Source organism: Lepus europaeus, chromosome 11 (assembly GCF_033115175.1).
Source record: "Lepus europaeus isolate LE1 chromosome 11, mLepTim1.pri, whole genome shotgun sequence".
NCBI lineage: Eukaryota > Metazoa > Chordata > Mammalia > Lagomorpha > Leporidae > Lepus > Lepus europaeus.
In genome coordinates, this window is record NC_084837.1 from 23029242 (window position 1) to 23041513 (window position 12272).

A 12272-nucleotide genomic window follows, 5' to 3' on the forward strand; every position below is an offset into this window, starting at 1 on the left:
GCCAGTGCCATGGCGTAGTAGGCTATGCCTCCACCTGTGACGCTGGCACCCCTTAAGAGCGCTGACTCATGTCCCAGCTGCTCTTACGATCTAGCTCCTGGCTTTGGATCAGTCCAGCTCTGGCTGTTGTGGCCATTTGGGGAGTGAACCATCAAATGGAAGACCTTTCTTTCTGTCTCTCCCTCTGTCTGTAGCTCTGTCTCTCAAATAAATAAATAAATAAAAATATTTAAAAAAATAATAATCCTTTAGCTGTTTAAATTGATATTCTGCTAAAAGGAACAGGGGAGAGGATGGTCACCCAGCAGTCCTTCTGAAATTTCTTCTTCCTTAATGTAAAACTAACCCATGTGCATTATAAAATACCAAACATTGCAGAAATATATAAGATAAAAACAAAGTTTTATATATTCCCACCTCACTGAGATACTCACTAGTAACAGCTAGTTTCCATTCTTCCATTTCTTTTAACTACTTACTGAATGTGTGGGTTGTACAAAAACAGGATTACACTGTTCATATATAAATTTGTTTTTTTTTTTAATTTTATTTTATTTTTAACTTTTATTTAATGAATATAAATTTCCAGTGTGCAGCTTATGGATTACAATGGCTTCCCCCTCCCATAACTTCCCTCCCACCCACAACCCTCCCCTCTCCCGCTCCCTCTCCCCTTCCATTCACATCAAGATTCATTTTCAATTCTCTTTATATACAGAAGATAAATTTAGTATAAAGATTTCAACAGTTTGCACCCACATAGAAACACAAAGTGAAACATACTGTTTGAGTACTAGTTATAGCATTAAATCAAAATGTACAGCACATTAAGGACAGAGATCCCACATGAGGAGCAAGTGCACAGTGGCTCTTGTTGTTGACCCAACAAATTGACACTCTAGTTTATGGCACCAGTAACCACCCTAGGCTGTCGTCATGAGTTGCCAAGGCTATGGAAGCCTTCCAAGTGTGCCGACTCTGATCATATTTAGACAAGGTCATAAAAGACAGAGTGAGGATAGTAACCAATGATCCTAAGAGTGGCATTTACCAGGTTTGAACAATTATACAGCATGAAGTGGGGAAGAGGACCATCAGCACACACAGGTTGGGAGTAGAGCCATTGGTGGTAGAGTAGAGGTTATGATTACAAAGGAATGAGGCCCAAGTGTGCTAGACAGGGTCTAGAACAAAGGACAGAGTCATTATTAGATGTGCTAAGAAAGGTGCTGTCTAAACTACAATTAAGTTTTCTGATTGAGAGGCAAATAGAACCTGATAGAAGGGGCTTGATAATAATCTGGTGGGCTTTAGGCCTTGTAAGTTAAGAGGCCCAGACCTATCTATCTCTTCACATGGGGTATATCCTAAGGGAGGTGTGAACCTCCTAGGAGAAGGCACTCTGTTGACTTTCATTACTTGGCTGGGCTGGGAGGAGAGCTGGCCAGGTAAAGGCAGGTGGCATCTCTAACAAGCAATTTACAGTTCTGCCTGCAATGTTGCTGACCCTACTTGACCATCCCCCCAGCTGCAGTGGTCACTTTGGAAGTTGGGCTGAGTGAAGGGCTTTTCAGCTTAGAGCCAATAAGATCTGTGGCATCCTTTGACTCCAGGGCAGGTCCATTTCCAGTGATCCAACTCTTGGCAGAGCTGCCAGGGCTCTTCACAAGCTGACTTCTGCTGAAGCCCAGGCTTACCACATTGAAAGCCACTGCAGTGGGCTGGCCTGTTGGGTCTCCTTGAGGGCAGATCACTGTACAGATCAGCCATTAATAGCCCTGCCACCCATTGCTTCTGATGCCTAGCTTTCTTTTCCTCCTGGTTTGTGTTCAAGCAGACCAGAGGATGCAAGTCAAGGGAGTGCCCGTTTCCCATCTCTAATCTTCGGTGGCCTGAACTACAAGTCTATAGTCACAGGCATGTTCTGTAGTAGTTTTTCTAAGGTAGACAATGCCCATGAGGAAAATTATATTCTCACTTTAAAACTTTCTTTCCCTTTGGTCTGAAAGGGAGGTTTTTTCTACTTACTGTATACTTCGCTGATGGCGAAGAGAATCTAGCTATGAGATTATTATTTAAGCTCTTATTTTGGCTATGCTATTACAGAAAAATGTTAGCCATCTCTTTTATAAGGTCTAAAGATTAAATTGTGCGTCCTACAGATTCCTTTATAGTAGAATTAGTTTCCTACCTTGAAGAGAATAGAGAAATGAAAGAACAAGTTGTGCTTAGAATAGAGAAATGAGGGAGCAAGTCCTAGATCGCTTGCTGACAATAGCAATATTACATGAATACTTAGCAAACCGTTTCAACCATTAGATAACAACTTAAGAAAATATTTACCAGAAGGTCCAATGCCTTCTATAAAATTTAAGAATCATGTATTTGAAAACACCTCTTAAATATCTAACATGGTGTAGTTTGTTTAACCAGTAAACTTAAGCACAACCATGTAAAATGCTTTTAGTTTCTTTCTACCAACACGTTTAAAACATATGATACACAGATTCAGGTCACACAAATTAAAATGTATCTTTGATTGATTTTAGCAGCTTAAATTTATGGACAATCTTATCTATAAGCCATTTAAAATAAAACTCTTAATAAAATTTCCCCATGTGGACATACAATATGTACACACATATAACATAGCATAATAGACCAATATAGCAATTTTAATAATAGCTTTTAAAATCTTTAACTCTTTTTGTAGATTGCCAATTGATTTGAATTGCTTTTTGTTTTTAGATTACTTTAACACATTGTTTTAACAGAGCATCAGAGTGTAATTCTATGTCAAAGAGAAATTGAGCTTCCTATGATCTTTTGCTGTGAGGTTTCCTTCCTTTACCTTCTTTCATATTGGTGACCATGTTTCTGTGTTTCTGTGTGTAACACATCTTTAAGCATCTTTTGCAGGGCAGGATGAGTGGCATCAAATTCTTTCAGTTTCTGTTTGCTATGAAAAGTCTTAATTTCACCTTCATTCACAAATGAGAGCTTTGCAGGATATAATATTCTGGGCTGGCAGTTTTTCTCTCTCTCTCTTTTTTTTTTTTTTTATTTTTATTTTTGACAGGCAGAGTGGACAGTGAGAGAGAGAGAGAGAAAGGTCTTCCTTTTTGCCGTTGGTTCACCCTCCAATGGCCGCTGCGGCCGGCGCGCTGCGGCAGGCGCACCGCGCTGTTCCGATGGCAGGAGCCAGGTGTTTATCCTGGTCTCCCATGGGGTGCAGAGCCCAAGAACTTGGGCCATCCTCCACTGCACTCCCTGGCCACAGCAGAGAGCTGGCCTGGAAGAGGGGCAACCGGGACAGGATCGGTGCCCCGACCGGGACTAGAACCCCGTGTGCCGGCGCTGCAAGGCGGAGGATTAGCCTGTTGAGCCACGGCTTAGTACCTGGGCTATATCTCGCCATTCCCTTCTAGCTTGTAGGGTTTCTGATGAGAAGTCTGCTGTGAGTCTAATTGGAGATCCTCTGAGAGTAATCTGACGTTTCTCTCTTGCACCTTTTAGAATCTTTTCTTTATGTTTCACTGTGGTGAGTTTGATTACAATGTGTCGTGGTGAGGATCTCTTTTGGTCATGTTTATTAGGGGTTCTATAAGCTTCCTGTACTAAGATGCCTCTGTCCTTCTCCAAACCTGGGAAATTTTCTGCTAGTATCTCACTGAAAATGCCTTCTAATCCTTTCTCCCTCTCCATGCCTTCAGGAACTCCTAGAACCCGAATATTAGGTTTTTTAATAGTATCCTGTAGATTCCCGACAATATTTTTTAGATTTCTAATTTCTTCTTCTTTTCTTTGGTTTGCCTGTTTCCTTTCCTGTTCTTTGTCTTCTAAGTCTGATATTCTCTCTTCTGCTTTGCCCATTCTGTTTTTAAGGCTCTCTAATGTGTTTGTCATTTGATCTATTGAGTTCTTCATTTCATTGTGGTTTTTTGTCACTATCACAGTTTCATGTTCTACTAGTTGTTTCATTTCATTTTGATTCCTCCTTAATATTTCATTTTCACGAGAGAGATTTTCTATCTTGTCCATTAAGGATTTCTGTAGTTCAAGAATTTGTTTTTGAGAACTTCTTAATGTTCTTATCAATTTTTTGAGGTCTGCTTCTTGCATTTCTTCTATCTTATCATCTTCATAATCTTGAATTGGGGTGTCTTTTTCATTTGGGGGCGTCATGGTGTCTTCCTTGTTCTTGTTACCTCGGTTTTTGTCTTTGTTGTATGGCATGTTGGAGATATTTGGTTTCTTCACTGTGGTGTTTTTTCTTGTTACACTATGGCTCTATATTAAGTGGACTGTCTGCTTTCAGTGGAGCCTTAGAGGCTTGAGATAAGTGTGGCCTGAGAGCTGTGTTTGGTTCCTCAGGGTTGAGGGTGTGTCAAAGATGACACTCCCAGGTTAGGCGTGGTAAATCTCTCTTTCTTTCTTTCTCTTTTTGATTCAAAAGGGAAGTAATTCCGCACAGCTCGCGTTCCAGAGCTGGTGCGTTGAGTCTGCTGCTGGTGTCCCGAACTTGGGCTTCCACGCTCTCCACGCAGGTCCACTGTGAATCACTAGTTCCGGAAGAGTTTCCGCTGCTGTTTCTTCCCCTACTCTTCCTTGACCCTGCAGTATCTCCACTGTTATTAACCTGTGTGTCTTGCTGAACTATCAATGTGCTCCCTTCCTATTCCGCCATCTTGCCGCTCCCCCCTATAAATTTGTTTTGTCTTCTGTTAGTACTGTATAAACATTTTATAACATCTCTGGACTTTTCAGTTTCTGTAAAATACCTTCTGGAATTTGATAATTGGAAGCATGGATAGCTCTGAAAAGATAGCATGTTTGTTTTAAAAGGTACTCTTAGTCCAAGGTTGCCCAGCCCCAGCGCTGTTGACATTTTGGACCCGATAATTCTTTGTTGTGAGTGGGAGAGAGAGGGTACGTCTTGTGCGTTGTAGGCTATTCAGCCGCATCCCTGGCTTATACCTATTAGGGTCGGTGGCACTGCTTCCATTCTCAGTTGTGACTATGAAAAATCTTACCATCTTACCAAGGGTCCTTTGGGGACCAAAACCAGGTAACTGAGAACCAATACTTTAGCTCTCCCTTCTTTTCCTTCTACCCTCCTGCCCCTCGTTAGGCAGAGACAGCCTGATCTGGAACCTCAGAGTCCAGGTTGATGAGAAGTTTTTGCACAGCCAGCAGGATGGCCTAGGTTATTGGAGGCCAAGTAGGGTGAGAATGACCTTGAGGGGTGATGGTTAGTGTGGGACTCCAAGGCCACACTGGTTTAGGAGGGGACCCAAGGATGGGGGCAGCCTGGTGTGTGGTGTTGTGAGTCTGAGCCAGTGTAAAGGGGGAGCCCTTTCCTAAAAGGAGAGTGCTACCTGTATGTGACTGAGTCCCGTGGAGGACAGATTCCCAGCTTGGGGATTCAGTGTCTATTACAGAATATAACTGGCAGATTATTGGTGATGTATATTATTCCACAGTATTTAGAATAATGGTAGATGTAGCTAGGCCAAGAACATCTCTCATAGCTCTCACACACTCACATTTGGCAAGTACTTTAACTGTCAAAATAATCCCACATTTATAACTGACTCAAGAAACCAAATAAAAGAGTATATCCTGTGTTGTGATCTCACTGTATAAATTTTTAGAAAGCAAGTATGAGCTTTGGGTGCAGGTGTTAAGATGCCAGTAGGGATGCCTGCACCCAAGAGTACCTAGAGTCAAGCCATGGCCTCCGCTGGGTTTCAGAGTCCCCTGGTGTGTGTGCAGGGAGGCAGCAGGCGATGGCTTAAGTATTTGAGTCCCTACCACCCATGTGGGAGACAAGGATTGAGTTCCCAACTCCTGGCTTCAGCTTGGTCAAGCCCCAACTGCTGAGGGAATTTGGGGAGTGAATCAGCAGATGGGAGATTGATCTATCCATCTCTGTCCTTCTGCCTTTCAAGTGAATTAATCTTTTTTAAAAAGAAAGAAAGACCCAGCACAGTGCATTTTGCAAACCATCTTTGTGCCTAGTTCATGACAGGTGCTCAGATGTTGGGTAGATGATTGCATACTGAAGTTGCAGGGGAGTGCTGAAGGAGGCAGTCACAGGAAAAACATGAGAAACTTAAGTACCATCTCTTAAAAAAAAAAAAAAAAAGATTGATTTTATCTGAAGGGCAGAGTTACAGAGAGGCAGAGGCAGAGAGAGATCTTCTATCCACTCTTTCACTCCCCAAATGGCTGCAGTGTCTGGAGCTGATCCAAAGCAAGGAGTCAGGAGCTGCTTCTGGGTCTCCCACATGGGTCCCAAGCACTTGGGCTATCTTTCCATTGCTTTCCCAGGCCATCAGCAGAGAGCTAGAGTGGAAGTGAAGCAGCCAGGTCTCGAACCTGTGCCCATAAGGGATGCCAGCACTGCAGGCGGTGGCTTAAATTTACCCACTATGCCACAGTGCCAGCCCCTTAAGTACCATCCTAAGAAGCTCGGAGTTTATCTGGAAATCAGTAGAGGGTCATAAAACAGTTTTAGTATTGGAATAACATGCCTTTGTATTTTAGAATGATTCTTTGGCAATACTTGGAAAGATGGATTGGGGTCTTAAAGAGGAGCAAGTTAGTGAAGGGTTTTTATATACCTGTGTGTTTTTCTGCTGCCTCATACACATTTGTACATAAGCATCGTCTGGTGGTGGTAAAAGAATGTTGTGGAATTTAAACTAGAGATGCTGCATTTAGACATCTGAAATAAAATAAGCAGGAAATGATGAGAGCATGAACTTCAATTATAACTGTAGGCCTATCGAGTAAGAGATGGATCTCAGAATGATTTAGATTTCACAGTCAATACCTAGTGTCCAGTTACAGTTGTAAGAAGTGTTTGAGAAGGAGGCGTTTGGGATGATTTCCAGGTTTCTACCTTGTGTGACTGGCTGAACGCTGTGGTGTGCCATTCACTACTTAGGGAGCACGTGAGGAGGAACAAGTTTGTTTTCTGTTTTGTTTTCCTCTAGAAGCTAATGTGTTCCATGGCTATTTGTGGTTCAGCTAAAAAGCCTGTATTTCCAGGGGGGACTGCTATAAAGGTGTTCTTCCTGTTTGAGAACATAGGTTGCATTGTGTAATAGAGAGCTTGAATGAACTCTGTAGTCAGACATTGGTTGCAGCCTTCTTGCCATACTAGCTGTATGCCTTTGAGAAAGTTACTTAGTTTCAGACTCAGCTTACTATTTGTAAAACCGGGAAAATAATACCTGTCTTTTAAGATTATTGTTGAGATTCAATGAAATGAGTTTCTGGTTCTGGAAGGTAATAAATAGCAACTGTTGAAGTCTAACTCTCTGGTAAAAGCCATAAAACCAAAAAGGATTCCTCACACAGTCACATACACACAAACCATACATAACTCGCACCTTTGACATTACGGGCGGATGATACCACACACTTTCAATTGTCTTTACTTAAGAAACATCAAGCCGGCGCCGTGGCTTAACAGGCTAATCCTCCGCCTTGCGGCGCCGGCACACGGGGTTCTAGTCCCGGTCGGGGCACCGGATTCTATCCCGGTTGCCCCTCTTCCAGGCCAGCTCTCTGCTATGGCCCGGGAGGGCAGTGGAGGATGGCCCAAGTCCTTGGGCCCTGCACCCGCATGGGAGACCAGAAGCACCTGGCTCCTGGCTTCGGATCAGCGCAATGCGCCGGCCGCAGCGGCCATTGGAGGGTGAACCAACGGCAAAGGAAGACCTTTCTCTCTGTCTCTCTCACTATCCACTCTGCCTGTCAAAAAAATAAAAATAAATAAATTAAAAAAAAAAAAAAAAAAAAAGAAACATCAAATTATGGCCGGCACCGCAGCTCACTTGGCTAATCCTCTGCCTGCGGCGCCGGCACCCCGGGTTCTAGTCCCAGTTGGGGCGCCGGATTCTGTCCCGGTTCCTCCTCTTCCAGTCCAGCTCTCTGCTGTGGCCCAGGAGTGCAATGGAGGATGGCCCAGGTGCTTGGGCCCTGCACCTGCATGGGAGACCAGGGAGAGGCACCTGGTTCCTGGCTTCAGATCAGCGCAGTGCACCAGCCGTTGCCGCCACTTGGGTTGGTGAACCAACGGAAAAGGAAGACCTTTCTCTCTCTCTCTCTGACGGTCTAACTCTGCCTGTAAAAAAAAAAAAAAAATCAAATTACAACAACTCCAGTTACTGCTTCAAACCTGTGAGTGTGGAGAGTGGGACAGGGAGAAGATTAAGCAACTGTGAGAGGAAAGAAAAAGAAGAAAGGAACAGAGGTTAAAATATAGGACAGATAAGATCACTCTCAGGAGGAGGAAGTTCCCAACACTAGCTGCCACAATTTAACACAGACCTAGGACTTGGTAATTAAAGATGTATTTAGGGGCTCACATTGTGGCATAGTGAGTTAAACCACCACCTGTGATGCTGTCATCCCATATGGACACTGGCTCAAGTCCTGGCTGCTCCACTTCCAATCCAGCTCCCTGGTAATTCGCCTTGAAAAGCAGCAAAGATGGCAAAGAGCTTGGGTCCGTGCATCCATGTGGGAGACCCGGAAGAAGCTCTTGGCTTTAGCCTGGCCCAGGTCTGTCCCTTGCAGCTATTTGGGAAATGAACCAGTGGATAGAAGATCTCACTCTCCCTCTGTAACTCTGCCTTTCAGATAGATAAACAAATCTTAGAGGCAGAGAGAGATATGTTTCCAGGGGAGGTTTGTGAAAGTAACAGGGCCTAGAAGTAGGAGCAATCAGAAAGCATTGCTCCTTGGAAGAGTAGACCCAGAAAAGGCAGCCCCTCTGGGAGGCTCGGCAGCTGGGGAGGGAGGGGAGAACAACAGTAAAGGTCCTGGAGAAATGGAGACACACGGCACAGCAGCGACCCATGCCCCACCTACCAGCTCCACCACAGCTTCATCCATTGGAGGAGCTCCTTTTTACTAATCTACAGAAGGAAATATCCCTTAACTAAGACCCATATCCACAAATGCCCAGGAATAGAAATGTATCAAATGCTGTACAAAACTGCTTGAAGAGGAGTACAGAAAATGTGAGTAAAAGCATGGCCTGGGAAAGCAGTAGAAGATGGCCCAAGTCTTTGGGCCCCTGAACCCACATGGGAGACCCAGAGAAGGCTCCTGGCCATCTGAGGAGTGAACCAGCTGGTAGAAGACCTCTCTCTCTCTGCCTCTGCCTCTGCAACTCTTTCAAAATAAATAAATAATTCTTTTAAAATTGATACTTAGGGGCAGGCACTTAACCTGGCTGTTAAGATACCATTTAAAATGCCCACGTCCCACACCAGAGTACCAGGGTTCCATTCTCCTCTTCAGCTCCTGGACCCCAGACTCCTGCTGATGCAAGCTCTGGGAGGCAGTGCTGATGGCAAAGATAATTGGGTTCCTGCCCTACACATTGAGATCTGGGTTGCATTCCCAGCTCTTGGCTTTGGCCCAGGCCCAGCCATTGTGGGAACTGGGGGTAGAACACACATACTGTTGCTCACTCACATTCTCTTTGCCTCTCAAATAAAGTAAATAGGAACAATATTCAAAAGAAAGCTACAGTAAAGCAGCATTTTACTTCAGAAAGGAAATTTTACTGAAAATGTTTTAGTTTGGGAGCATTTAGGATTTTAGGATTAGGGATGCTCAACCTGTATCACAAAGAGCAAAAATACTACATATGGATAGTAAATGTGGTGATATAAAAGAATACAAAGTTGAATTCAGACAAACCAGTCATATCAGTAAACATAAATGGACTTAATCTACCTATTAAATGAAAAAAAAAAAAAAAAAGTAAATGGCTTCATAAAGCAAAACCCAATTCTGTGCTGCATACAAGAGACCTGTCTAAAACACAGTGAGAGGGCAGGCATTTTGCCCTAGGGTATAAGATGCTTTTTCCCGTCTGAGTGTGTGTGGGTTCAAAACCCATTTCAGCTCCTGACTCCAGTTTCCTGCTAATGCAGACCCCGGGAGGAAGCAGGCAATGGCTTGAGTGAGTGATTGCTGCCACCTCTGTGGGAGACCTGGACTGAGCTCCCAGCTTGAGCTGCTGGCCTAGCCCAGCCTGACTCAGCCTGGAGCCATTGTGAGCGTTTGGGGAGTGAACCAGCAGATGGGTGAGCGTGTTCTCTATCTCTGTTTCTGCCTCTCAAATAAATTTTAAAATAAAACATGGTGATTTAAAAGGTTAAAATATCAAGGCAAATAGAAGTGTTGAGATCAGGAATCGCAGTCTCAAAAGTGTACAATCTAAGCAAAAAACTTTTTGAGAGTGCAGTACCATGACAGAGTATACTTAGAATTTTAAGAGCCATAATAATTCATAATGGAGATATGTTTTAGTATCTCTGTGCAAGATAGCACAGAAAACTGTAACAACCCCAGGATTGGAATAGCAGAATACAGCTGAATGCAGGAAGCAACAGAAACACATACAGGAAATCTTCGCAGGTGACAGTATAAGTCTTGTATGACCAGATGTTTCTAGATCATCTGGTTACAGGGGTGGGGAAGGTCCGGCCCCATGTCAGGCTAAGGCCTGGGTCTGCCAGGCAACCACAGGTGAGACACAGAATTCAACAGATCTGTTCCAGGCTGATATTTAAGTTGATAATTTTGTGTGGCCCATGAATTATAAATATTCATATTTGTACCACCCTTTGGAGAAAAAGGGTTCCCTAAGGGTTCCCTACCCGTGAAGTACATTTCCTGGCCCAGAGCTGGAATTAGCTGTTTCTTCAAGGACTCTTGGTTTCCTTGTGTGGAAAATGATACTGGAGATCCCAGTTTTTATATTAGAAGTTCTCACTTACACTGGGTTTATCTTTGTTTCAGTGTCTTTTCCAGCTAGGTCATTTTTTAAAGAAAAAGTACATCATTATTAGCTCATACTGACATAACTAATTGAAATTTGTAATTTTAAAGGACTTATTTATTTCTTTTATTTTTATATTTATTTCTCATCCAGTGCTACAAATCTGAATTCCTAACATTAATGAAACTGACACATTTAACCTACAGTGTCAAAGTCACAATATCAGTATTATTGCTAATTACATAGTTACTGCAGTTCTTTTTGTTCATAGCTATTTCCTGATATTCATGTACAAATTACTGTGTTTTAAAATACACTTGAAATCATCACTGTTTATATGATTAAATTGTCAGCCCTCCTACATAGTTGGGTTCATTTGTTTCATTTCCTTTTCCTTTTAGGGTTTTGTTATTTCTGTTTTGATTTAATTTTGCTTTGCTTTTAGAAATATATTTTTAAAGAATCAAGGTGACTTAACTGGGGTGGGCATATAAATAAATAAATTTTTAAAAACTGACAGGTTTTTTTAAGTAACATCTAAAAGGTACAGGCCTTTAGGAATTGTGTAGTCAAAGAAATGTTATTCAAAAAATATTTTTCTTGATTAATTTTTCTAAAATAGGTAAATAAGTTACTATAATTAACAATTACATTTATCCTTATATACTAACTGGGAGCCTAAAATATCCAAACAGCCCTAAGAAGTACAGTACACTACTACCACATATGTTCTAAATACTACTTTTGCAGGGTCGGCACTGTGGCATAGTGGGTAAAACCACTGCCTTTAGTGCCAACATCCCATATGGACGCCGGTTCAAGTCCCGGCTGTTCCACTTCTGATTCAGCTCTCTGCTGTGGCCCGGAAAAGCAGTAGAAGGTGGTCCAAGTGCTTGGGCCCCTGTACCTAGGTGGGTGACCTGGAAGAAGCTCTTGGTTCCTGGCTTCGGATTGGTGTAGCTCCGTTGCAGACAACTGGGGATGGAACACCTACCCCCCGTCCCCCCCCGTCTCTTTCTCTATGCCTCTCTTTCTCTCTCCATGTAACTCTGACTTTCAAATAAATAAATACTACTTTGGGGTTTTTTTTATCAAGATTTTCTGAGACGCTGAAGCCATCCCCAAAGCCTTGTGTGAAACATGTCTTAACCCTTTAGCTTACTAGTTTTGGTTGCTCAGGATCTCAATTGTATAGATAACTGTTCCTCTTACTTTCTGATGCTAATATTCACATAGCAGAAGTTTATTTATTTAATGTAAATAAACTGTGTGTTGTAAAAATTATAAACTCTGACTGCAAATTTGGATTTTAAAACTTTAAATGATTGTATTGTATTGGGTCTTTTTTTTAAAAAATATTTTATTTATTTGACAGGTAGAGTTACAGTGAGAGGGAGAGGAAGAGAGAGAGAAAGAGAGAGAGGTCTTCCATCCACTGATCTACTCCCCAAATGGCCAC

The 12272-nt window shown here is 42.6% G+C and overlaps 1 protein-coding gene across 8 annotated transcripts in view; it reads left to right on the top strand.

Annotated features, from left to right (window-relative positions):
- The window catches only part of DDHD1 (DDHD domain containing 1), an 85786-nt gene that overhangs the window by 21402 nt on the left and 52112 nt on the right, over positions 1-12272 (top strand). The window lies entirely within an intron of this gene.